At 39.2% G+C, this 23873-nt stretch overlaps 2 long non-coding RNA genes across 2 annotated transcripts; both read right to left on the bottom strand.

Moving 5' to 3' along the window:
- Positions 1-6879: 6879 nt before the first annotated feature.
- Positions 6880-9989, bottom strand: LOC131016065 (uncharacterized). Its single transcript, XR_009098837.1, has 3 exons — positions 9708-9989; positions 7692-7753; positions 6880-7172 (listed from the first exon to the last, which is right to left on the bottom strand). It is a non-coding gene; the product is annotated as an uncharacterized LOC131016065 (long non-coding RNA).
- A 7829-nt stretch (positions 9990-17818) lies between these two features.
- On the bottom strand, positions 17819-20928 carry LOC131016066 (uncharacterized). Its single transcript, XR_009098840.1, has 3 exons — positions 20647-20928; positions 18631-18692; positions 17819-18111 (listed from the first exon to the last, which is right to left on the bottom strand). It is a non-coding gene; the product is annotated as an uncharacterized LOC131016066 (long non-coding RNA).
- Between the last annotated feature and the right edge of the window lie 2945 nt (positions 20929-23873).

Genomic DNA, 23873 nt, shown 5'->3' with positions numbered 1-23873 from the left:
TTCAATATTTTTAAGACTATCCTCAGGTGTTTCTCATGGTCCTTCTCGTTCCTCGAGTAGATCAAGACATCATCTATGAAACTAAGACAACTTGCCTAAGTACGGGTGGAACACTCGGTTCATGAGGTCCACAAACATGGCTGGTGCATTGGTCAATCCAAATGACACCACTACGAACTCATAGAGTCTATATCTGGTTCGGAAGACTACCTTGGGTACATCTTCTCATCGAATCTATAGTTGATGGTACCTAGACCTTAAATCTAGCTTTGAGGACACACTCACTACTCTGAGTTGCTTGAAGAAGTCGTCTATCCTCGTTAGAGGATACCTGTCCTTGAGTGTCACCTTGTTCAACTCTCTATAAGTTGATGTGTATCCTCGGTAGAGGATACACATTCTCAATGTGCCATCTTTATTCTTTTACAAAAAGAACGGGTGCACCCCAGTGAAATCTCCAGGAAACATTTGGAAATTCACGTACGATTGTCACGTCTCCTATACTTTTTTTTTCGGTTTTTAGTTTTCTGTGCAACTACACAAGGTAGGGTGGACACCATTTTCTTATCATCTTTGTTGCTTGAGGGACGGAGATGATCGTCTTTCTCATACCCATGCTGATCCCATGAAAACGTGTCAGTTTCTTCTCCATGGTCGAAAAGAAATTTGACTTTCATTGCAAATGATGATGGCATAGTTCTCAACTATCCATTCCATTCCTAAAATTATGTATATGTCTCTCATCGGCATAACATACGAGTTGTTCACTCCAACTTGAATAATTTTTATGCTTAGCTCTAAATTCAAGCACACATGTGCTATTATTGTTGTTGTTGCTATCGTTGGTGTGGTTACTGCTCTTGGTATGGTTGGGCAAAGCTTGGATTGCTCAAATGCAGATTCTGAACAGGCGAGTTTAGCCTGAGACCCGCCCTTTGTTGCTTATTCGGGTAACGATTTGTATAATGTTCATTCCAGTTACTATGCAACAACCTTCATTACCAGTACTGGAGAGTTTCCCATGGTTCTTGTTCCACTTTGGGCAGGGTGGAGTCCCATACTTGTTATCCCCCATCTATTTTGAGGTGTCATAGCCACGTTGCTGTGACGTCTGCCCCTGCCATGGCCCTTTCCTTAGCTTGGCCAGGGTTACTATATCCCATTCTCTTTTTCTTTCTCAAAAGTTTTGAGCCCGAGTTTGTGGAGGTGCAGACGTAGGCGCAGTTGCTGGTCTCTCTCCCAGCATTGCTGCCTTAATGCATAACGCTTTGCTAAGCGACTCCACGTAAGACGATCCACCATGGCTTACCCAAGCCATTCTAATCTCGTGCCTCAGTCCGACATCGAATTCTTTTAACCATCTTTTCATATGTGTCTACTTGCTCTAGCGCATATCTTGACGTATCGCAGAACATCATGCCATATGGAGTAATTGTTGTTCTTCCTTGCTTCGGATTGTGAAATTCCATTTCTTTCTTTTTGCGATAGCTTTTGGGTGTATACTTGTCATATATTACAGTCTTAAACTATTCCCACCTTAAAATTCCTAACTACTCAATTGTCATTGTCTTCCTCCTTGCTTCCCACCATAAGTCAGTTGAAAGGATACGCGAGACGTTCCTGTGTAAGAAATTGAAGATGCGCTCACTAGCTTCTCAGCCTTCGTAGGATCTCCTATCTTATCGAAGACAAGTGGATTTTCTCGTAGAAATAGTTATTATATTCTACATTTTTGTTGTATGGCTAGTGGGGCTTGTTCTGGCCCCGGTACTGGGCCTTTTCCATTATCTCGGGGAATTTTTTTTATTTTATTTTTTTTCCCTCCTCTCGGACACCCTCATTTGGTGGCATACTGATGAGTTGACATATAGTCATTAACGCATTATAAAACATACAGATGCATATCATCACTTCTGTAATTTGTTTCTTGATTTTCAAATCTTGTTCGGACTCTTTCTCATGCAAGTATATAAGTAACACGTGGCAGAAGTGACTTGCCGCAAAACACCAAATAGGTTGCTGAATAGACATAGGAAATTTACATCAATAAAGACTATTTCATTAACATTTGGATATAGATCTACTCATCTATCCAAGTACTACACGTGGTGGACTGGTTGTCTAGCAGTTATCACAAAAGAACTTAGTCACATTACGCCCTGTGAACCAGCGTTTCAGTACTAGTACTAGTCAAACAACTAAGCCAGCATAAGGGCATAAAAAGCATCAGAACAATCAACATTTCTGAAAAAACACAAATAACGTTCTACTAAATCCATAAGAGATGGTCTAGTTGGATCACGTGCTTGACCCTTCGATCGAGGCATACGTGCTAGATGGATTTAATCTGGTGAATACTTGTTTGTCTTTAGGTCACCGGAAATCTACTAACAACTAATAAACCACAATGATTAAAGTCACAAATGGCAATTACGCAGAGTGAAGTGAATCAACAATTTTGTCAGACGATTGAAAAGAAATGGCCTTAGGGTAGAAATGAATTGACTAAAAGGTCGAAACGAAATGACCTAATAATCTGAACCCGCTTGGCTTTTCAGATGAAAGTTTAAATATATAGGTTTAGAGATCCATATATGACGACTACTGATATTTTGGTCATGTGGACTGGCCAGGTCCGACATAACTACTTCTCAGTCACTCGGAAATACTTTTCCGAACTTGGCAACTCTTGTTCATTGGCTGAAAAAGGTATATTTGGTCTAAAATCACCACTTTCTTCTTAACATCTTGAACATGTCCTTGAGAATATTCTAGAGCTTCTCAAACTTGGAGTCTGCCTCCTAGTTTAATGCAATCCTTAAACATCTTCTATAGGCGAAATAAGGTAGGCTCGACCTTACTCAACAATCTTCCTCTACATGATCTTTGTGTAGTACTTCTAGTACTTAGTGTTTTATTCACATAGCGCTTGAAATGCAACCATATAATTTGAAGTACTATTCCATGTTATTGCAAAAGACCTTCTGAATCATCACACATTCAATAAGGAAATAGCTTTTGCTCATCTGAGCACCTTTATAGGGTATGTGTCACCATATGTAATGCTAAGTCATGGAATGACCTTAGTCAATGCTCTTATTCCGGCTACCAGACTAAATACCTAATCCAAGACGTTCTAACTGAGGCGATGTCCTCGATAGGTTAAGGTATGTATACTTATCTTGAGTATATCCTTAGGGTCTCATTAGAATCTTAATTCATTTGTTTCAGCATTGATCCACTGTCGGCGCTTCTAGCTATTATTAAACTCTGAACCATCTTCGAGAACTTCCCTCGTCTTACCCACTTGCGTAAACTTTTATGATCAATCATAATGGTTGGTAATTGTCAGTACCCATATCACATCTCGTCTTTCCAATTCGTAGTAGGTGATCGTAATCAATAGGGATTCTCAGTCATGTCCTCATCTAATATGATAGGTACTGTAAGCAGAATGGTTCCGAATACCTGAAACTATAAGCTGATAGCTTTAATCGAATTATTAACATCAAATACAAAGCATTTTGACCCCTGGTAAGTCTAATTATGAAGTTCATTGATGAATCATGAAAGTTATCCTCAAGTCATAGCTAGTGATAATCGAGGCTAGAAGTGAGTCTCAACTTATTAGGGATTAGCTAACTGGTTACATAAGTCATACTCATCGCTATAAGCAATATCATACTTAAACTATCATTGAATAAGGCAATAGTCGATTAGGTGCTCCGTCTCGTGTGAACAACCTGAATGAAGAACTATGCCTGCTTCAGTGATTCGTGCGTGGCACTCCGCTTGCACTGCTTTCATTGGATTCTCTTCCTCTTTCTTAGCTCTTCACCATGGCTATAGTGAAACATAACTGAGTTTCTAGCTTCTATTGTTCTTCTCGTAACAGTGATCATGCATTCTTAACGCATCTAAGTTCATTGAGATATCTAATCAATCAATAAAGCATAAAACTTGAATGTAAGCATCAGTACATTCATATAAAACGTGAAGTACTTCTCAATGTTTTAAAATCATTACCACCTTCTTTCTTGCTGAGCATGACGATGTGATGAAGTGATGAGCTTTGGTTGACTGACTCATATATTCTAGTGATCATACCAGAAAAATGGGCTAACTCTAGGGTTCAGAACAAATGAACTGCTCTGATACCACTCTGTCACGACCGGCCCTAATTAAGGATAATTAAGCCGGGGAAACCGTGACTAATGGAGGGAGATTAGGAGCGGGGTAGAAAGGGGGATAATCAAACAAGGAAGGATCGCATTTCATCATTTTTTTATAAAAGGGATATTTATAATATAACGAAGGTTTAGTCGTATAGACTCAAATAACTAGTAAGTTCGGATAACTCCGACTTAGCCAAAATAACATAAAACTTCTGAGTACGCAGCGGAATAAGGTTCTGATTACATGTATGAAGACATGTATCCCTAGAGTTCATTAATACATAATAAGACAAAATAGTCCCGCTCGTCACTTCATCACCATCGGCAGCTACTCAACCTGCACATTTAGAAATATATGCAGGGCTGAGTACAAAAGTACTCAGTGGGCACGTATGCCTAAGTATAAAAATACATGCTTCAAAAGTGTAAATTGTCATGCCATCATAAACAGTACAGCAAGGGAGTTTTTCGCTAAAAAGGCCCAAGCTTACTAAGTTCATTTGTGATTCTTAAAGTTCGACTGCAGTCTAAGTTCTCTTGTAATCTATCATATCTGGAACTGTGTGCCGGAGAGGTGGCCACCTCTCACGGTCACTTGACCGGCCAACCCGCTAGATGACTCACGGTCACTGGTGTACACTAGCCCTGGCAGGATAGCTATCAACTGCTCAAGACCCGAATTCGATTACATAACTGGCAAAGCCACATCAGATAGATATCATACTAAAATTTAAACATTTTATGGCAAGACAATATTTGAAATAACTTCAATTAATTTAGTCATGAAATAACTTGCTTAAACGTAACATTTAAACTCATTTGATATATATGAAAGTAATGCCCACCTGATAGCAAAGCTTTGCTACAAATTAGTGACTCCTTGATGAGCTCTTATTCTTGCGCTCGACCTTTATCCGAGAAAATATCGTAAGACTTTAAATCGAGGGAAAATTCTCAATTAAATGAGAATGCATAATTTAACTATGCATGAATCTCGTATGCATGAACTATTATTCTGAGATAATAATCAGGGAATTTCTATTGTTAATCCAGGCTATCGGATTTAAACAAAAGCTAAGTCTCGTCTCATGAAACCGGATAATTAACTAAAATTAATCTATTCTCTTCAGGATGTTATAATCCACTGATTAAATAAATCTTACTCGAGGTAATCGATAGAAAAGAAATAAATAAATACTTCGACTCATTTGCTTTATAACCTCATAATCTCAATCGTGCTTAATAAATGGGAGAAAGTACTGTAGTAAGTTTAAATAATTAAAAGCGTCAACATAAAGCAGCCTAATAATTAATTAAGTAAAAGTGGGCTTGAAAAATTAATATGAGAGGCCTAATTGAAATAATTCATCGGCTCAAGTAATTAAATAAATCTTGGCCCAATAAATAAATAATTTGATTAGCTGGGCTCAATTAATAAATCAAACGAGGCCCAACGAAGATAATATAACAGCCCAATTAAAATAAAATAGGTGGGCTTTAATTTAAATAAATTCGGCCCAAAGAAATAATGTAATAGATGCCCATCTGAGTAAAATAAATAAGGCCCAACTTTCGGCCCAAATACTAAAATAAATAAAGCCCCATAATTTGGCCCAATTTAATAAAATAGGAGCCCATCATCAATTAAATTTTAGCCCACAAGTTGGCCCAAAGTTTCAGCCCAAATCCTTCCTTCTTCCTTCACGGTTCACGCTTTTTCTCTCCCATTTCTCTCAAAATCGATCTCTCTCTCTATACTCTCAAAATCGGCTACTTCCCTCTCTTCTCTCTCTCGTTCTCAGCCAAGGAGTCCGCCGCCGCGGCTCCGGAGCCCGGCGACCGTCGACCGCCGTTCATCCCTCCCGTTCTTCTCCTCTCTCTATCTATTCTCCCTTTCGATTCATGGAAGGAGGCAAAATATAGAAGGAGCCCTGATTTCCTCCCCAAATCAGAAATTGCCGCTGCCGCCGCTACACCTGAAGCTCCGGCGTCTTCGTGTCGTCGGCACGAACCCCTGCTCTCCCAAATCGGAAATCACCGCCGCCGCCCCTGACACGCCTGGAAGCTCTATCGCCGGACGTCGCCGCTGCTGAGGTAACGCCGCCGCCCGGAGTTGCAGCTACTTTGCCCGGAATCGAGGTCGCTGGTCTGATCTCCAGCAGCCCGCCTCGCTCCTCGTCTCTTCCACGAAGGAAAAGCAAAGCCCCAATTCTCCCTTGAAGTTTCAAACGGGTTTTCTCCCCCAAAATCAGATCGGCCTTCCCTTTCAACTCCGGTCGGCTTCTCCTTCCCCGGCCGTTCAGCTTCCGCCAGCTCCATCCGGCGTTGGCTGTCTCCGTGTCTAACCCCAGCGTCGTCCCCTCTCGGTTCAGCCACGCTGCTGCTGGTCCAGAATCGGCGAGGGTCGTTGGGAGTCGTCGTCTTCCTTGAGCTCGACTAAACAGGACAGTCAGCTCCCCCCTCAAAAGCTAACTTCAACAATTCTACGATATTCTGTTTTCGATCATATATTATGCTCTTCGATTTGCTGTTATTCTCATAGCTCGTGTGTCGCAGCCCGAAAACCCGACACTAGTAATAGTGGGGTACGAGTATCGATACGACTATTTTTAAAGAATAAAAGATAAGAAGAACTAGGTGAACGTCATGCGGAAGCTCACGTAAAAGCATGCTAAGGAAAGACTTCATAAAACTAGCCCAAGGGTAAAATCGTCAACATTGTCATAACTTTTTAATTATTAGGAATTTCACGAACAAAAACAAAACGCGTATAGTTCATTTTTCATAAGGAAGCATAATTTGCAGAGTATCGCAGCAAAAGGCGAACCGATTATATGTATGAAGACACATAACCGTGAGTGTATTGCTTGATCTCAAAAGAAACTAAGTAATTCAAACATCAAGACTCTATTATCATAGAGGCAAAATAGTAATTTAATTTACATCATTTGAAACTCTCCCCCATCAGCACCAGTCCAATCTCACTCCCAGCTTAGCCTGCACATTTAGAAATACATGCAGGGCGTGAGTACATAATACTCAGTGGGCAAATGCCGAAAAACAAGAAAGGTGCTCATAGAGCTATAGGTTTGAAGCTTGCCACATCTCAGCAATACACAGAAATAAAGTTAGCGTAAATGAATCTGTGCATGCAGTTTTCATAATCAACATCATAAATAAACGATAGCGCTATCAAAGTACTCATCATGCATGTACCACATCTACAACTCATCATTATCAAAGGTACTGAGAAGTAGGCCTCCCTCTCAAGTACCGTGACCGGCCGACCCGAAGACGGCTCGCAGTCACCTCTGTGCACAAAATCCCGCTTGTGGCAGGACCGAATTCGTCTCATCAGTAGAGGGTAACATACAGGTTCAACATCAAAAATTGGCAAGTCAAACAGTTCTCAAATATCATTTATCTCAAAACATTTGTTAATCTCATAACATCATTATATCATTAAATCATTTTAGAAAGCTCGGATAATATTTGTATACTCAAAATATTGCCCACCTGAAGTCCTTCGCTTATTCTGGAAAGAAATCAGGCAACTTACTTCTTCGTCTCGCTCGGGCCTTCATATGTCATCATCACATCGTCATCGTCATCGAAGGTTCATGTGATAAAACAAACCTTAGTCAGAAACCTCAAATTCTAAATCCAATCTCTTCTTTACTCTAACTTCTCACTCAACGTCTATTTACCCGTTAAAACTCAATCCCTAGGTATACTTGGCTTCTAAGGATTCACACGTCCAATTTTCGACTTAACTCTCAACTCGACTCAAACTCATAGCAAATAAGCACATAAACAAGTATAAGCACTTAAGCATATTAAAAACACACATAGACAAGTCGAAAACAAGCTTTACTCTGCACTGACTCAACTTTAAAACCTCACCAGACTCTGTACAGAACTCTCCTGGGGTCGTAACTCATACCAAAAGAAACCTCTTCGAGTCTAGTTTCATTTAAAAAAAAGTAGGATCAAAAACTCCAAGTATTTTAGGAGATATGACTGTTTTACTACAGTCTACCATATTCGGCAGTTTTTAGCAACCGAAAAGTTTGATTTTTGAAAAATAGTAAACGTTGTCAAAACGGTCTGAAATTTTGTGGGTACTTAGCTAGGACACTCAGGTCTCAACCATAAAAATTTGGGTTCCAGAATGCTAAGGAAAGCTACTGGAAACGACGACTCTATTGGCTACTCACCGAACAATTCGGCAGAATGTAGCAGTTTTAGTATTACATTTTATAAAAATAGCAAACGAAGTCCAAATGACTTGAAATTTTACCGGTATTCTCAAGACTCTCAAATATATCTACCATAAAAGTTTCAGGGCGTTTGGGTATCAATAACCCCTCTAAAACAGTAGGTCAGTGGGTCGTGAAAAACGACTCCGAAACATACACACAAGCAAACATGCTCAACTCAACATTTATACAAAGCAAACACATCAAAACTCATTTTAAGCACTTAAAGCACTTAAAAACATTCAAATACATCAAGATACTCGTAATACTCAATCTCGACTCCTTTCTTTCATCATCCACTCAAATCTCATAGAAAACACTTCAACGAACATATCTAACAAATTCCTTTTCAATTTCATGCTCGAAATTTCTCAAATACTCAAACATGATCATTTACATCATATAACTCATTATTCTCATATTTACTCTCTTTTTATCATAAAAACTATATTTATTACGTTTTTATGAAAATCCATGTATCAACATAAAACTCTTAGCAAAACATGGATAAAATTCTCATGATGATCATAGAGCAAATAAACCTCATTTTATAAAGCATCAAACTCACATCATATAAAAACTCAAAACTCATACAAACTAAACTTAGCCAAAATTTTATTTAGCCTACAATAGACTTAATCAAAAATACAAAGACACTACAATCATGCTTAAAAACATATATCCCAAGCAAAAACACTTAAATAACACATAGACTAAAAAGTCCTAATTTTTACTAACTAACTCTTTGAAATTTTTACAAACACATACAAATCTTTAATCAACTCATAGATCTTTCATTTTTAACCAATTAATCTCACATCAAAACCATCAATTCACCAATAGGGGCATATATACACATATCCCTAATTTTAGCAAACTAACTTACATCAAAAACTCCAATTGACATCATATACTTAAATTAATCCATCAATCATCATCATCTACACCTCATAGACTCATTTATATCATCAATTCATCATTTAACTCATTAACTCAAAAGTTACCATTTTTGGGGTAAACTAACTTCCATCAAAGTTTCACATCTCATGACACATATTTCACAACATATATCCAACATCAATATACATCACATAACTCTCATTTTTCACCCCCAAACAAGAAAAGAAAAAGAAAAATTTTGAAAGGGGTGAAGACCCCTTTTTTTCGAAAATTTGGAAAAGAAAAGGGAGGGGTGATTTTCTTGCTCCTCTTTCAAAAATACACTCACACAACATCTTTCAAACAAGATTTTAGGGAAGACATGGTTACTTACCCAAGTTCTTACCAAAATCTACACTTTCTCACTCTACTTTGGAGCTTCTTCTTCAAGGATTCTCTTGATCAATTTAGGATAGATAGTGTTTATGGAAAGTTTTAGAGTGATGTGAGGTGTTTGGTAGTTTTGTTGGAAGCTTCGAAGGTTTGCTCTAATGGTGGAAAATGGTGGAAGTGTGAGGTGAAGAAGATGAGTGTATGTATGTGTGTTGGGCGAAAATTGTAGTGAGGGAGAGAGGGGTGGCCGAAAATTTAGTGAGGGAGAGAGAGGTTTGGCTTTTGCAAGATTGAGTTTGATCTTGCATATCTTATGCAATATTTGCTAATTAATGCTCCTCTCTCTCTAATCTTTTCTCTTCTCTCTCTAATCTTTTCTCTCTCTCTCTCTAATCTCTCTCTAATCTCTACACTCTCATCTCTACTCTCTCATCCTCTATACTCTCAATCTCTACTCTCTCAATTCCATACTTAGCAAAATTGAGACATATAACATATGGTATGGGGAATTAAATAAAGTGTGAAGGGTGATTAAATAAAAATCACAAAACTATGGTAAAGTCACTCATTAATAAAATACCATAGTATAATTATTCATGTGTCCAAAATAATGATCATAGCACTATTATTAGTGCACTCACTCAACTATAATATTCCTCTTCGTAGGAAAAATAATTTAAAAATATTATGCCCGGAAAAATTTTCATAAACCGGCGTCATTCGATTTCTCGATAAAAATAACCCATACTTGCTTTGGAAACTCAAACAAAATTTCGAATGCTAAGGTCTCGAATAAAAATCATAATAACTCGGTCACAGTGACACACATCACGAAAATCACATAATCGATTAGTCACGTAATTTCACATAATGTCACATCAAAGCAGTCGGCAAAGCAAACAAACTAGACATCTCTCGGACCGACTCTTTTCATCAAGGTTCTCACTCTTTCTTTCTCGACTCTAGGTCAGACTCATTATACCTATTCTCTTTAATAGGTCAGTCAAACTCTGATAACTCAGTATCTGGTAAATCTATTCCCGGTAATCGGAAATAAAATTAAAATCTCAACTCAATTCAATCAGCATCTCTATCTCAGCTCATTTCTCGAATCTCATCATTCTAACTCTATCCTCGGTTTAGTCACTCGTATCTCTATTTAAAAGACAATCTGTCTTATCTAATCATAAAAAAAAAGTCTCGCGTCTCGACATCTCAGTTCTCTCAATAGTGTTAAGACACTATCTCACATCATAGGAAAAGTACGGGGTGTTACATCCTACCCCCCTTAAAAAAAAAATTTCGTCCCGAAATTTGAGTTATTCACCTTCGGGAAAAAGCTCTGGATACTTCTCTTTCATCTTCTCTTCAAGTTCCCATGTTGATTCTTCTTGACCGTGATGTCTCCATTGGATTTTCACCAAAGGAATCGACTTGTTCCTCAATTGTTGGATCTTCCGGTCCAGAATAGCATCAGGTCTCTCTTCATAGCTCAAATCTGGTTCCAGGGATACTTCTTCTTGATGAATGACGTGTTTTGGATCAAACACGTACTTTCTCAATTGAGAAACATGGAAAACGTCATGGACGTTCGCGAAGCTCGGAGGCAACGCTAGTTTATAGGCTACAGGGCCTACCTTCTCTAATATATCATAAGGTCCTATATACCTCGGTTTAAGTTTTCCTTTCACTCCAAAACGGTGAACTCCTCTAGATGGGGAAACTTTTAGAAAAACCTTGTCTCCCTCTTCAAAATGAATCTCCGTCCTTCTGGTGTCTGCATAAGATTTCTGACGATCTTGTGCCTCTTTTATTCTCTGTCGAATCTGTCTCACAATAGTGATCATCTCTTCTATCGCGTCAGGTCCAAGTACCTTTCTCTCTCCAACTTCATCCCAATAAAGCGGAGATCTACACTTTCTTCCATACAAGGCTTCGTATGGGGCCATGTTGATAGTTGACTGAAAACTATTATTGTAAGCAAATTCAATCAGGGGTAATACTTGCTCCCATTGGCTTCCTCTATCAACCACTACAGTTCGGATCATGTCCTCCAAAACCTGAATAGTCCTCTCGGACTGTCCATCTGTTTGCGGATGAAACGCTGTACTAAAATTTAATTTAGTACCTAACTCTTTCTGCATGCTCATCCAAAATCGTGAAGTAAACTTCGAGTCTCGATCTGATGTGATCGTCTTCGGTACTCCATGCAATCGCACTATCTCTCGGATGTAAATCTGAGCTAACTTGTCAGATCCATAAGTAATCTGAATCGGTACAAAATGTGCACTCTTCGTCAATCGATCGATGATTACCCAAATAGCGGTATTTCCTCTTTTTGACTTTGGCAGTCCTGTCACAAAGTCCATGGCTATATCACTCCATTTCCACTCTGGAATCTCCAATGGCTGTAACTTGCCATAGGGTCATTGGTGTAACGCTTTCACTTGCTGACAGGCTAGACATCTTTCAACGAAAGACGCTATCTCTCGCTTCATTCCTTCCCACCAAAACTTCGTTCTCAAGTCTTGGTACATCTTCGTACTTCCTGGGTGTGCGGTATAAGGGGTGTCATGAGCTTCACTCATGATTTCATTCTTCAGCTCCTTTTTATCGGGCACACACAGTCTTCCCTCAAACAAAATGGCATTATCTGCCGCCTCTTGATAATTCTCCACTTTTTCAGTTCGAATCTTCATTCGTAACTTTTCCATCTTCTCATCCTCTCTCTGAGCTGTGACTATTCTCGTTCGTAAGTCAGGTGTAATGCTTAGTGCAGAAATTACTATTCCTGTCGTTTGTGGTGGTATTACTACCTCCAAATTCATCTTCTTGAATTCCTTGATCAGGTTCTCTTCTCGAGTAAGGAGAAATCCTAACTCTCCCTGATTCTTTCTGCTCAAAGCGTCAGCTACAACGTTAGCTTTTCCGGGATGATAATTTATCCCGCAATCGTAGTCCTTCACCAACTCTAACCATCTTCGTTGTCGCATGTTCAGATCTTTTTGCTCAAAGAAATATTTGAGACTTTTATGATCAGTGTATATCTCACACCGTGTTCCATAGAGATGGTGTCTCCAGATCTTCAAAGCATGCACTACGGCTGCTAATTCTAAATCATGCGTCGGATAATTCACCTCGTGCGGTCGCAGTTGTCGTGAAGCATACGCTATAACTTTTCCTTCTTGCATCAATACACAACCTAGACCATGCTTCGATGCATCAGTGTACACTGCATATTCTTTGTCTGCTTTCGGAACAACTAAAACTGGGGCAATAGTGAGCCTCTTCTTCAGCTCTTGAAAATTTCGCTCACATTCGTCCGTCCAGACGAATTTGACTTCTTTCTTTAGCAGGTGCGTTAATGGCTTAGCGATTTTTGAAAAGCCCTCTATAAAACGTCGGTAATATCCTGCTAATCCCAGAAAACTGCGAATCTCGTGCGGTGTGGTTGGCGATCTCCATTCCTGTACCGCTTGAACTTTCGCTGGGTCTACCTCAATTCCTCTCGCGGAAACGATATGGCCAAGAAAATTGATTTCTTTAAGCCAAAACTCGCATTTGCTAAACTTCGCATACAGCTTTTCCGCTCGTAAACTTTCCAACACGATCCTCAAATGCTCTTCGTGTTCTCGTTTACTCTTCGAGTAAATCAGGATATCGTCTATGAAGACTAACACAAACTTGTCTAAGTATTCGTGAAAAACGCGATTCATGAGATCCATGAATACTGCCGGAGCATTCGTCAAACCGAAAGGCATAACTATAAACTCATAGTGTCCGTATCTTGTACGAAAAGCCGTCTTCGGAACGTCTTCCGATCGTATTTTCAGCTGATGGTATCCCGTTCTCAAGTCAATCTTTGAAAAAGTGCTCGCTCCTTGTAGTTGATCGAACAGATCATCGATTCGAGGTAACGGATACTTATTCTTCAACGTCACTTTGTTCAGCTCTCGATAATCGATACACAACCTCAAACTTCCATCCTTCTTTTTGACAAAAAGAACTGGTGCTCCCCACGGGGAAACACTAGGTCGAATGAAGCCCATATCTAAAAGTTCTTGAAGTTGCAGCTTCAACTCTTGCAACTCAGCAGGGGCCATTCTGTAGGGTGCTTTCGACGTCGGTGCTGCACCAGGCTCTAAATCAATCGTAAACTCGAGTTGTCGATCTGGGGGTAATCCTGGTAAAGTCTCAGGAAAAACGTCTTTGAACTCTCGCACGATCGGCACGTCATCAACGTTTGCCTTGGACTCGTCTCTCTGGTTCAGATATACAACGTACGCGGTTGTATCCTTTCTTCGCAAGAGCTTTCTTGCTTGCAATGCCGAGATGATCGGCGTCTTCTTCCATTTTCCCTCAATGCCAATGAAGGAAGTAGGTTCTTGGCCAGGTGGCTGAAAAGATATCCGTCTCTCCTTGCATTGTATCTTCGCATGATTCTCCTCTAACCAATCCATTCCCAAAATTATATCCAAGTGCCACATAGGCATCAATCTCAGGTTTCTAGCCTCAAGCTTAATCGATTCTAACTTAAATTCTAAGTTAGGGCACACGTGCGAAACCGTAGTAGTTCTGCCTATAGGTGTGGTTACTCTTAGAGATTGTGGGGCAGGCTCTACTTTCAATTCTAAGGTATCGACACAAGTATGTGAGATAAAAGAATGCGAAGCTCCAGTATCAAACAAAACTACGATAGGCACTCCTTTCAACTCGCCTATACCTGTCAAATTTCTTTGATTCTTCTCTGGTGCCTTCTGATCCAGTGCAAACACCCTCTGGTGATGCTGTTGATTTGTCTGCGGGGCTGGTGGTTGCCTTTTTGACTGACGCGGTCGATAGGCTTGTTGTTGTCGTTGTGGCGGAGGTAGCGGTAAGATTCCATCCATTGCTTTGAGTTGTGGCCGGAATTGGCTCGGTCGTCCTCCGCTCCCACTTTGCTGTCGATTCGGACATTGGTTCGAGTAGTGTCCAACTTTTCCGCAGGTGTAACAGGCATTCTGTCCCATTTTACACTCTCCCAAATGGAGTTTATTGTACTTCGGGCAAGGCGGTAATCCTCGCGGTCCTTGAAAAACTGCTGCTGGGGCAGCTGGGCCAACATAAGGTCGTTTATCTCTATTCTGGAATTGCGGTGGCGCATTCTGACTCTGCCACGGCTTCTTGGGACCTTGACTTCGGTCATCCCATTTTCTCTTGCCCTTTTGGCCTTGTCCAGCAAAAGGATGATTTCCCGATTGAACATTCGGGTTTGATTGTGGAATCGAGCCTTGACTCGGTCTCTCTGGCTGCATTGCCAGTTCCATGTCTAGCGCTCGGTTTAAAGCCTCAGCGTAGGTTAGCGCACTCTGACTCGCTAAAACAACTCGTATCTCTTGCTTTAATCCGGAGCAAAACAGTTCTGACATCTTTTCATCTGTATCCACTCGATATGGAGCATATCGGGCCAAAACGCAAAATTGTCGGTCATACTCAGCTACCGTCTTACTCCCTTGCTTCAAATTTACAAACTCCATCTCTTTCTTCTTTCGATAGCTTCGGGGTATGTATTTCTCACAAAGAGCTTCTTTGAACTGCTCCCAGGTAAGAGCTGCTATCTGCTCCTCGTTCATCGTCTTCTGCTTCGCTTCCCACCAGAAATCTGCGGATCCCTTAAGTTGATATGACATACACGTGAGTCGCTCAGCGTCATTACATCGAAGGAATCTAAAAATTCTCTCCATACTTCGAATCCACTCCTCGGTTTCAGCGGGATCTCCTGATCCATTGAATGTTGGTGGATTTTGTCGCAGAAAAAGTTCCTCTACCCTCCTTTCTTGTTGTGGGGGAGGTGGTGGCGTGGGATCTCTCTGCTCCTCTTCCTCCTCTTCTTCTCGATCTATGTTCCTTCTGTTCTCCCTTCTTCTCGGAGGCATACTATAAAGGAAAAAGAAACATATAACTATCGGCTTTGAAACTAGCCGTTCATCATAAAAAAAACAAACAAACGATTTCTGTTTTTCTCACTTCGCTTCTATATCTCGTTTGAAAAACTTAAAACTCTCAAAATTCTCGTCTACTCAATTTTTCGTCTATCATCGATCATTATTCTCGTCAACCTCTATTTCTCGTTTATCACTATGCATCAGCATCATCATCATTCTCAAACTCTGATAAGGAAGGTAAAACTCACTAATCATCAACATCTCAGTATATATATATAGGGAAAATTGCCTCTTCCTTGAGGGCTTTTACAAAAGTAGGATCATATATACAACGGTCCTAATACTAAAATGATGCTCTAGCTATACAAGCATCATAGGTACTAAGCACCTATAGATATATGCTATCTACATATACACACTATACTATGCCTCTCTACCTATATATATATATCAACTATGCATCTATACATATATGCGCGTCTACTAAATACACGATCACCAGTCGTCATCTCCTGCAATCCTGCTCGTCGCCTCGTCATAATCCATGTCCTCACTCGGCTCCGTCTCCTCGTCCTGCTCTGCCTCCTGACTCCCGTACTCGTCAATCAGTCGATAGACGCTGTCATCACTCGGCTCATCCTCAACGTCCGTGTCCATCATCGGTCCAAAAACCGGCACCTCGGGAATAGGTACCCATGTCTCAACTCCGTCGGCTGTAGTGTGACGCTGCAACGGCTGAGTCCGTCCGTATCCGACCGTCATCTCTGGAGTCTCCTCATCCGGGTCCTCCTCATCACTGTCAAAGTGTGCGGGTCGAGAACTTCCCTCCTGGGCGTCTCGGGACGGTGGATATAAAATCGAATGCATGTACGTCTGAAAAGCCAAGGTTCCCGGCTCAGGCAACGGGGCAACCCTCGGATATGGATCGAAGGGGACATACTGCATCTCAGGCTCGGTGGAAACAATCGGCTGTGCCAACTCAACAGGTGGCAATGGCGAAGATGCCGTCGCCGGTGTCCAATCCTAAGGCGGTAACTCGGCACTGGAAAAAGGAATAAGTGATAGAAACGCAAACGGGTCATGCTCTACCACTGGAGAATACGTCTCAAAGGTAGTCGACTCGAAAACAACAGGCTCAGATAGAACTGGCATCGGATCAACTGGAGGTGGAGGTGCAATCGGAAACGGCTCATCGGGAAGTGGGGGCACAACAAGTAGCTCCCTTCCCTGGGCTGGTCCCTCTAACTGTCCATACGGCGGTGGAGGTGGCTCGTCAAAAGCAAAATAGCGGTGGCTCAACGTCGCGATGAAACCACGGAAATCGGCGCTCACTAACCGCCCAAACTCAGTCCTCCTGATATATTGCGGCACCAGCGGAGCCGCCCAGTCTTGCCATCCAAGTGGCAACTGTGGAATCAGGTGAGTAATAGCCTCAGCCTCGTCTATCCCATGGGCACTAGCCTCCAACCAGCGTCGGTGGTAGTACGCTAGAAACTCCCCAAGAGTATCGCCCTCTCGCAGTCCAGTAGTCCTGAACCATCGGCGCATCGCCTCGCTGTATCGTCTCTGTATCGATGCCTCCTCTCGACTCTGCATCCTGTAAAATATCACGTTCATTAGAAAATGGATACGAAACTTACTTGGTACATCTCAATCAACAACATACTCGTCCTCGTTTGATATGGTGGGGCATCAGCTATACTAGCCTCAACATTTCTCCTCATATTCCACATCAACTGCCTCATATCAGATTCCATCCTCTCAAACAATTCCGTCATCAAAACAATTCATAACTCATTAGTGAAACAAACTCAACTTTCAATCAAGAAAGCGACAAGAAACAACATCAACTTCTTACCTCGTTTAAGCCGGAGGAGATGGGGTGCTGGGGTTTCGTTTCAAACTAACTTTCTCAAATTAGTCTAAGAATTCAAATTAGACTAGTACTCAATTTTAAAAGAGTAGAAGCAATCAAGGGTTCAACTTAGTCAAGCAATAGACTCAGAGCAGATGACCTGCTCTGATACCACCCTGTCGCAGCCCAAAAACCCGACACTAGTAATAGTGGGGTACGAGTATCGATACGACTATTTTTAAAGAATAAAAGATAAGAAGAACTAGGTGAACGTCATGCGGAAGCTCACGTAAAAGCATGCTAAGGAAAGACTTCATAAAACTAGCCCAAGGGTAAAATCGTCAACATTGTCATAACTTTTTAATTATTAGGAATTTCACGAACAAAAACAAAACGCGTATAGTTCATTTTTCATAAGGAAGCATAATTTGCAGAGTATCGCAGCAAAAGGCGAACCGATTATATGTATGAAGACACATAACCGTGAGTGTATTGCTTGATCTCAAAAGAAACTAAGTAATTCAAACATCAAGACTCTATTATCATAGAGGCAAAATAGTAATTTAATTTACATCATTTGAAACTCTCCCCCATCAGCACCAGTCCAATCTCACTCCCAGCTTAGCCTGCACATTTAGAAATACATGCAGGGCGTGAGTACATAATACTCAGTGGGCAAATGCCGAAAAACAAGAAAGGTGCTCATAGAGCTATAGGTTTGAAGCTTGCCACATCTCAGCAATACACAGAAATAAAGTTAGCGTAAATGAATCTGTGCATGCAGTTTTCATAATCAACATCATAAATAAACGATAGCGCTATCAAAGTACTCATCATGCATGTACCACATCTACAACTCATCATTATCAAAGGTACTGAGAAGTAGGCCTCCCTCTCAAGTACCGTGACCGGCCGACCCGAAGACGGCTCGCAGTCACCTCTGTGCACAAAATCCCGCTTGTGGCAGGACCGAATTCGTCTCATCAGTAGAGGGTAACATACAGGTTCAACATCAAAAATTGGCAAGTCAAACAGTTCTCAAATATCATTTATCTCAAAACATTTGTTAATCTCATAACATCATTATATCATTAAATCATTTTAGAAAGCTCGGATAATATTTGTATACTCAAAATATTGCCCACCTGAAGTCCTTCGCTTATTCTGGAAAGAAATCAGGCAACTTACTTCTTCGTCTCGCTCGGGCCTTCATATGTCATCATCACATCGTCATCGTCATCGAAGGTTCATGTGATAAAACAAACCTTAGTCAGAAACCTCAAATTCTAAATCCAATCTCTTCTTTACTCTAACTTCTCACTCAACGTCTATTTACCCGTTAAAACTCAATCCCTAGGTATACTTGGCTTCTAAGGATTCACACGTCCAATTTTCGACTTAACTCTCAACTCGACTCAAACTCATAGCAAATAAGCACATAAACAAGTATAAGCACTTAAGCATATTAAAAACACACATAGACAAGTCGAAAACAAGCTTTACTCTGCACTGACTCAACTTTAAAACCTCACCAGACTCTGTACAGAACTCTCCTGGGGTCGTAACTCATACCAAAAGAAACCTCTTCGAGTCTAGTTTCATTTAAAAAAAAGTAGGATCAAAAACTCCAAGTATTTTAGGAGATATGACTGTTTTACTACAGTCTACCATATTCGACAGTTTTTAGCAACCGAAAAGTTTGATTTTGGAAAAATAGTAAACGTTGTCAAAACGGTCTGAAATTTTGTGGGTACTTAGCTAGGACACTCAGGTCTCAACCATAAAAATTTGGGTTCCAGAATGCTAAGGAAAGCTACTGGAAACGACGACTCTATTGGCTACTCACCGAACAATTCGGCAGAATGTAGCAGTTTTAGTATTACATTTTATAAAACTAGCAAACGAAGTCCAAATGACTTGAAATTTTACCGGTATGCTCAAGACTCTCAAATATATCTACCATAAAAGTTTCAGGGCGTTTGGGTATCAAGAACCCCTCTAAAACAGTAGGTCAGTGGGTCGTGAAAAACGACTCCGAAACATACACACAAGCAAACATGCTCAACTCAACATTTATACAAAGCAAACACATCAAAACTCATTTTAAGCACTTAAAGCACTTAAAAACATTCAAATACATCAAGATACTCGTAATACTCAATCTCGACTCCTTTCTTTCATCATCCACTCAAATCTCATAGAAAACACTTCAACGAACATATCTAACAAATTCCTTTTCAATTTCATGCTCGAAATTTCTCAAATACTCAAACATGATCATTTACATCATATAACTCATTATTCTCATATTTACTCTCTTTTTATCATAAAAACTATATTTATTACGTTTTTATGAAAATCCATGTATCAACATAAAACTCTTAGCAAAACATGGATAAAATTCTCATGATGATCATAGAGCAAATAAACCTCATTTTATAAAGCATCAAACTCACATCATATAAAAACTCAAAACTCATACAAACTAAACTTAGCCAAAATTTTATTTAGCCTACAATAGACTTAATCAAAAATACAAAGACACTACAATCATGCTTAAAAACATATATCCCAAGCAAAAACACTTAAATAACACATAGACTAAAAAGTCCTAATTTTTACTAACTAACTCTTTGAAATTTTTACAAACACATACAAATCTTTAATCAACTCATAGATCTTTCATTTTTAACCAATTAATCTCACATCAAAACCATCAATTCACCAATAGGGGCATATATACACATATCCCTAATTTTAGCAAACTAACTTACATCAAAAACTCCAATTGACATCATATACTTAAATTAATCCATCAATCATCATCATCTACACCTCATAGACTCATTTATATCATCAATTCATCATTTAACTCATTAACTCAAAAGTTACCATTTTTGGGGTAAACTAACTTCCATCAAAGTTTCACATCTCATGACACATATTTCACAACATATATCCAACATCAATATACATCACATAACTCTCATTTTTCACCCCCAAACAAGAAAAGAAAAAGAAAAATTTTGAAAGGGGTGAAGACCCCTTTTTTTCGAAAATTTGGAAAAGAAAAGGGAGGGGTGATTTTCTTGCTCCTCTTTCAAAAATACACTCACACAACATCTTTCAAACAAGATTTTAGGGAAGACATGGTTACTTACCCAAGTTCTTACCAAAATCTACACTTTCTCACTCTACTTTGGAGCTTCTTCTTCAAGGATTCTCTTGATCAATTTAGGATAGATAGTGTTTATGGAAAGTTTTAGAGTGATGTGAGGTGTTTGGTAGTTTTGTTGGAAGCTTCGAAGGTTTGCTCTAATGGTGGAAAATGGTGGAAGTGTGAGGTGAAGAAGATGAGTGTATGTATGTGTGTTGGGCGAAAATTGTAGTGAGGGAGAGAGGGGTGGCCGAAAATTTAGTGAGGGAGAGAGAGGTTTGGCTTTTGCAAGATTGAGTTTGATCTTGCATATCTTATGCAATATTTGCTAATTAATGCTCCTCTCTCTCTAATCTTTTCTCTTCTCTCTCTAATCTTTTCTCTCTCTCTCTCTAATCTCTCTCTAATCTCTACACTCTCATCTCTACTCTCTCATCCTCTATACTCTCAATCTCTACTCTCTCAATTCCATACTTAGCAAAATTGAGACATATAACATATGGTATGGGGAATTAAATAAAGTGTGAAGGGTGATTAAATAAAAATCACAAAACTATGGTAAAGTCACTCATTAATAAAATACCATAGTATAATTATTCATGTGTCCAAAATAATGATCATAGCACTATTATTAGTGCACTCACTCAACTATAATATTCCTCTTCGTATGAAAAATAATTTAAAAATATTATGCCCGGAAAAATTTTCATAAACCGGCGTCATTCGATTTCTCGATAAAAATAACCCATACTTGCTTTGGAAACTCAAACAAAATTTCGAATGCTAAGGTCTCGAATAAAAATCATAATAACTCGGTCACAGTGACACACATCACGAAAATCACATAATCGATTAGTCACGTAATTTCACATAATGTCACATCAAAGCAGTCGGCAAAGCAAACAAACTAGACATCTCTCGGACCGACTCTTTTCATCAAGGTTCTCACTCTTTCTTCCTCGACTCTAGGTCAGACTCATTATACCTATTCTCTTTAATAGGTCAGTCAAACTCTGATAACTCAGTATCTGGTAAATCTATTCCCGGTAATCGGAAATAAAATTAAAATCTCAACTCAATTCAATCAGCATCTCTATCTCAGCTCATTTCTCGAATCTCATCATTCTAACTCTATCCTCGGTTTAGTCACTCGTATCTCTATTTAAAAGACAATCTGTCTTATCTAATCATAAAAAAAAAGTCTCGCGTCTCGACATCTCAGTTCTCTCAATAGTGTTAAGACACTATCTCACATCATAGGAAAAGTACGGGGTGTTACATCGTGAAATCTTGGTTATTCTATACTCTTGTTATGAAATGCTGTGGTTTTGCTACTGATTATGCAAATTCTCAATGCAATTGACTTGTGTGGGAGCTTATAGGTTGTTGGTTGTTCTAGGTGACTACCGATTATGCTGTTCTTTCTGTACTAACTCAAGCTCATTCTAGATTACATAAGTGTGTGACTTTGCTAAGTCCATTATGCAAATATACATCTATACACAGTCTGCCCTTTCTAATTAATCATGCTTGTTGGATGATATGCGAACTGGATTCAAAAATAAGAAAGCTTAGTATTTACCTGCGAATGCTTGTGTTTGGGTGGCTGCTGTGTGATTGAATCGGTGGGACGATAAACTCTGAAGTTTGGCAGTAGAGCAATGAATGGAATTCCTCCTCGTGGGTCATTAGTGTAGCATGGAGGGGAAATGGGAAGTAAAATGGAAGAGAGTTGCTGCTGATATGTTTATTTGAAGGAGTGCATTAATGGCTATACTTGAGTAGTCTACTAAAATGGCTGATTTTGTTCCCACACGCATGCCTTTCCTTTTCTTTTCTTGATGTAGTAGGTAGGAAGTTTGGTTTGTTTTCTTGATGTAGTAGGTAGGAAATAGGGATGTAGTGAATAATAAGTTGTAAAGTTGTGATGTGATGAATAAAATAAATCATTCTCTGTTGGTAAATCTATATATGTTATTAATCTCGGGTCTTGCTAAAAATACAAAATACTCTAAAAATTCTCATATTTTGATTGTTGACTTCTCATCCATTAACATCGTGACTTGTAGAATAAATCTAAATTAAATCTGTAGATTTAATTCACTTCACAAGCTGAAATAAATCCACGACTCGAGTGATAAAGGTAAATACATAGAAATGATATTTCTATTGCAAGTAAAAAAAAAATAACTTGACTTTACTAAGTCAGTTATAAATCTAAAATTATAAATTATTGACTGGCTCAATAATTCGATTGCGATCATAACATGCAATTGCATTAAATTCAAATATCTAGGCTAACTTAACAGGAAATTAATCACTGGATTAAAAATAACTGAGGATGCAATAATTTAAATATCGCATTTACTAATCTTAATCATAAAATAAAATAGCGGGCTACTACAGTTTCGCGGACGACGAGACTTGCCAAAAGACGAAGAAATCTATTATGTAATAGATTAGAATTTAATTTCCCTTATTTTATTCATTTGTAATAAAATAGGCAGGGAAGAACAGGTTCCAGGTTTCCACGATAAGACGACAATTTTTTTTTAGGTTTCTTTTATGTCGTGGAATTTAATCACCGTTAAGGTGTTTTAATAGCATGATATTTTTTTTATGTGGTTTTAAATGCGCATAGTATATCATGCTAGGTGTTATCACGTTTTCTCTAAGCATGTTTTAGAATTTCAAGCGAGCATGTTTTATTACATGTGTTATAGAAATGCATGCTTAGGTTTTCCGTGTCAACGTGATTTAACCTGTAAACCTTTTGAAGTAAAAGACTAAGCGGATAATTCAATTTTTTAAATAAAATTGATATAGACCTCCACAGTTGGTTTAAGACAAAGTAAATTGATAATTGGTGTAAACGTCAACACGAACGTGGCTTGCACTCGTTATTAATTTGCAGCTTTTGTCGGTTAAACTTCTAAATTAAAAAATATTTTAATCTTGTGAATAAGTGGGAGTTTTTTGCATGTAAACGTTCACACTAACGTGACTTGCATGTATTAATTTCTGCGAATTATTCTAGAAATGATTAAAATTAATTATTTTAACCTTGAGAATAGTGGGAGCTTCTCGTGTAAACGTCCACACGAACGTGGCTTGCACGGGTTAGTCTTTCATGGATTATTCTAGAAGGGGTTAAAATAAAAGATAGTCATAAAGTTGACTAAATTGTGGTCATAGCTTAGGCGTTTATTTCAAGTACAACTCCCCAACGGA

Source organism: Salvia miltiorrhiza, chromosome 1 (genome assembly GCF_028751815.1).
Source record: "Salvia miltiorrhiza cultivar Shanhuang (shh) chromosome 1, IMPLAD_Smil_shh, whole genome shotgun sequence".
In the NCBI taxonomy this organism is placed as follows: domain Eukaryota; kingdom Viridiplantae; phylum Streptophyta; class Magnoliopsida; order Lamiales; family Lamiaceae; genus Salvia; species Salvia miltiorrhiza.
The sequence above is the reverse complement of the archived record's forward strand: the minus strand, read 5'-3'. Positions and strand labels throughout refer to the sequence as shown.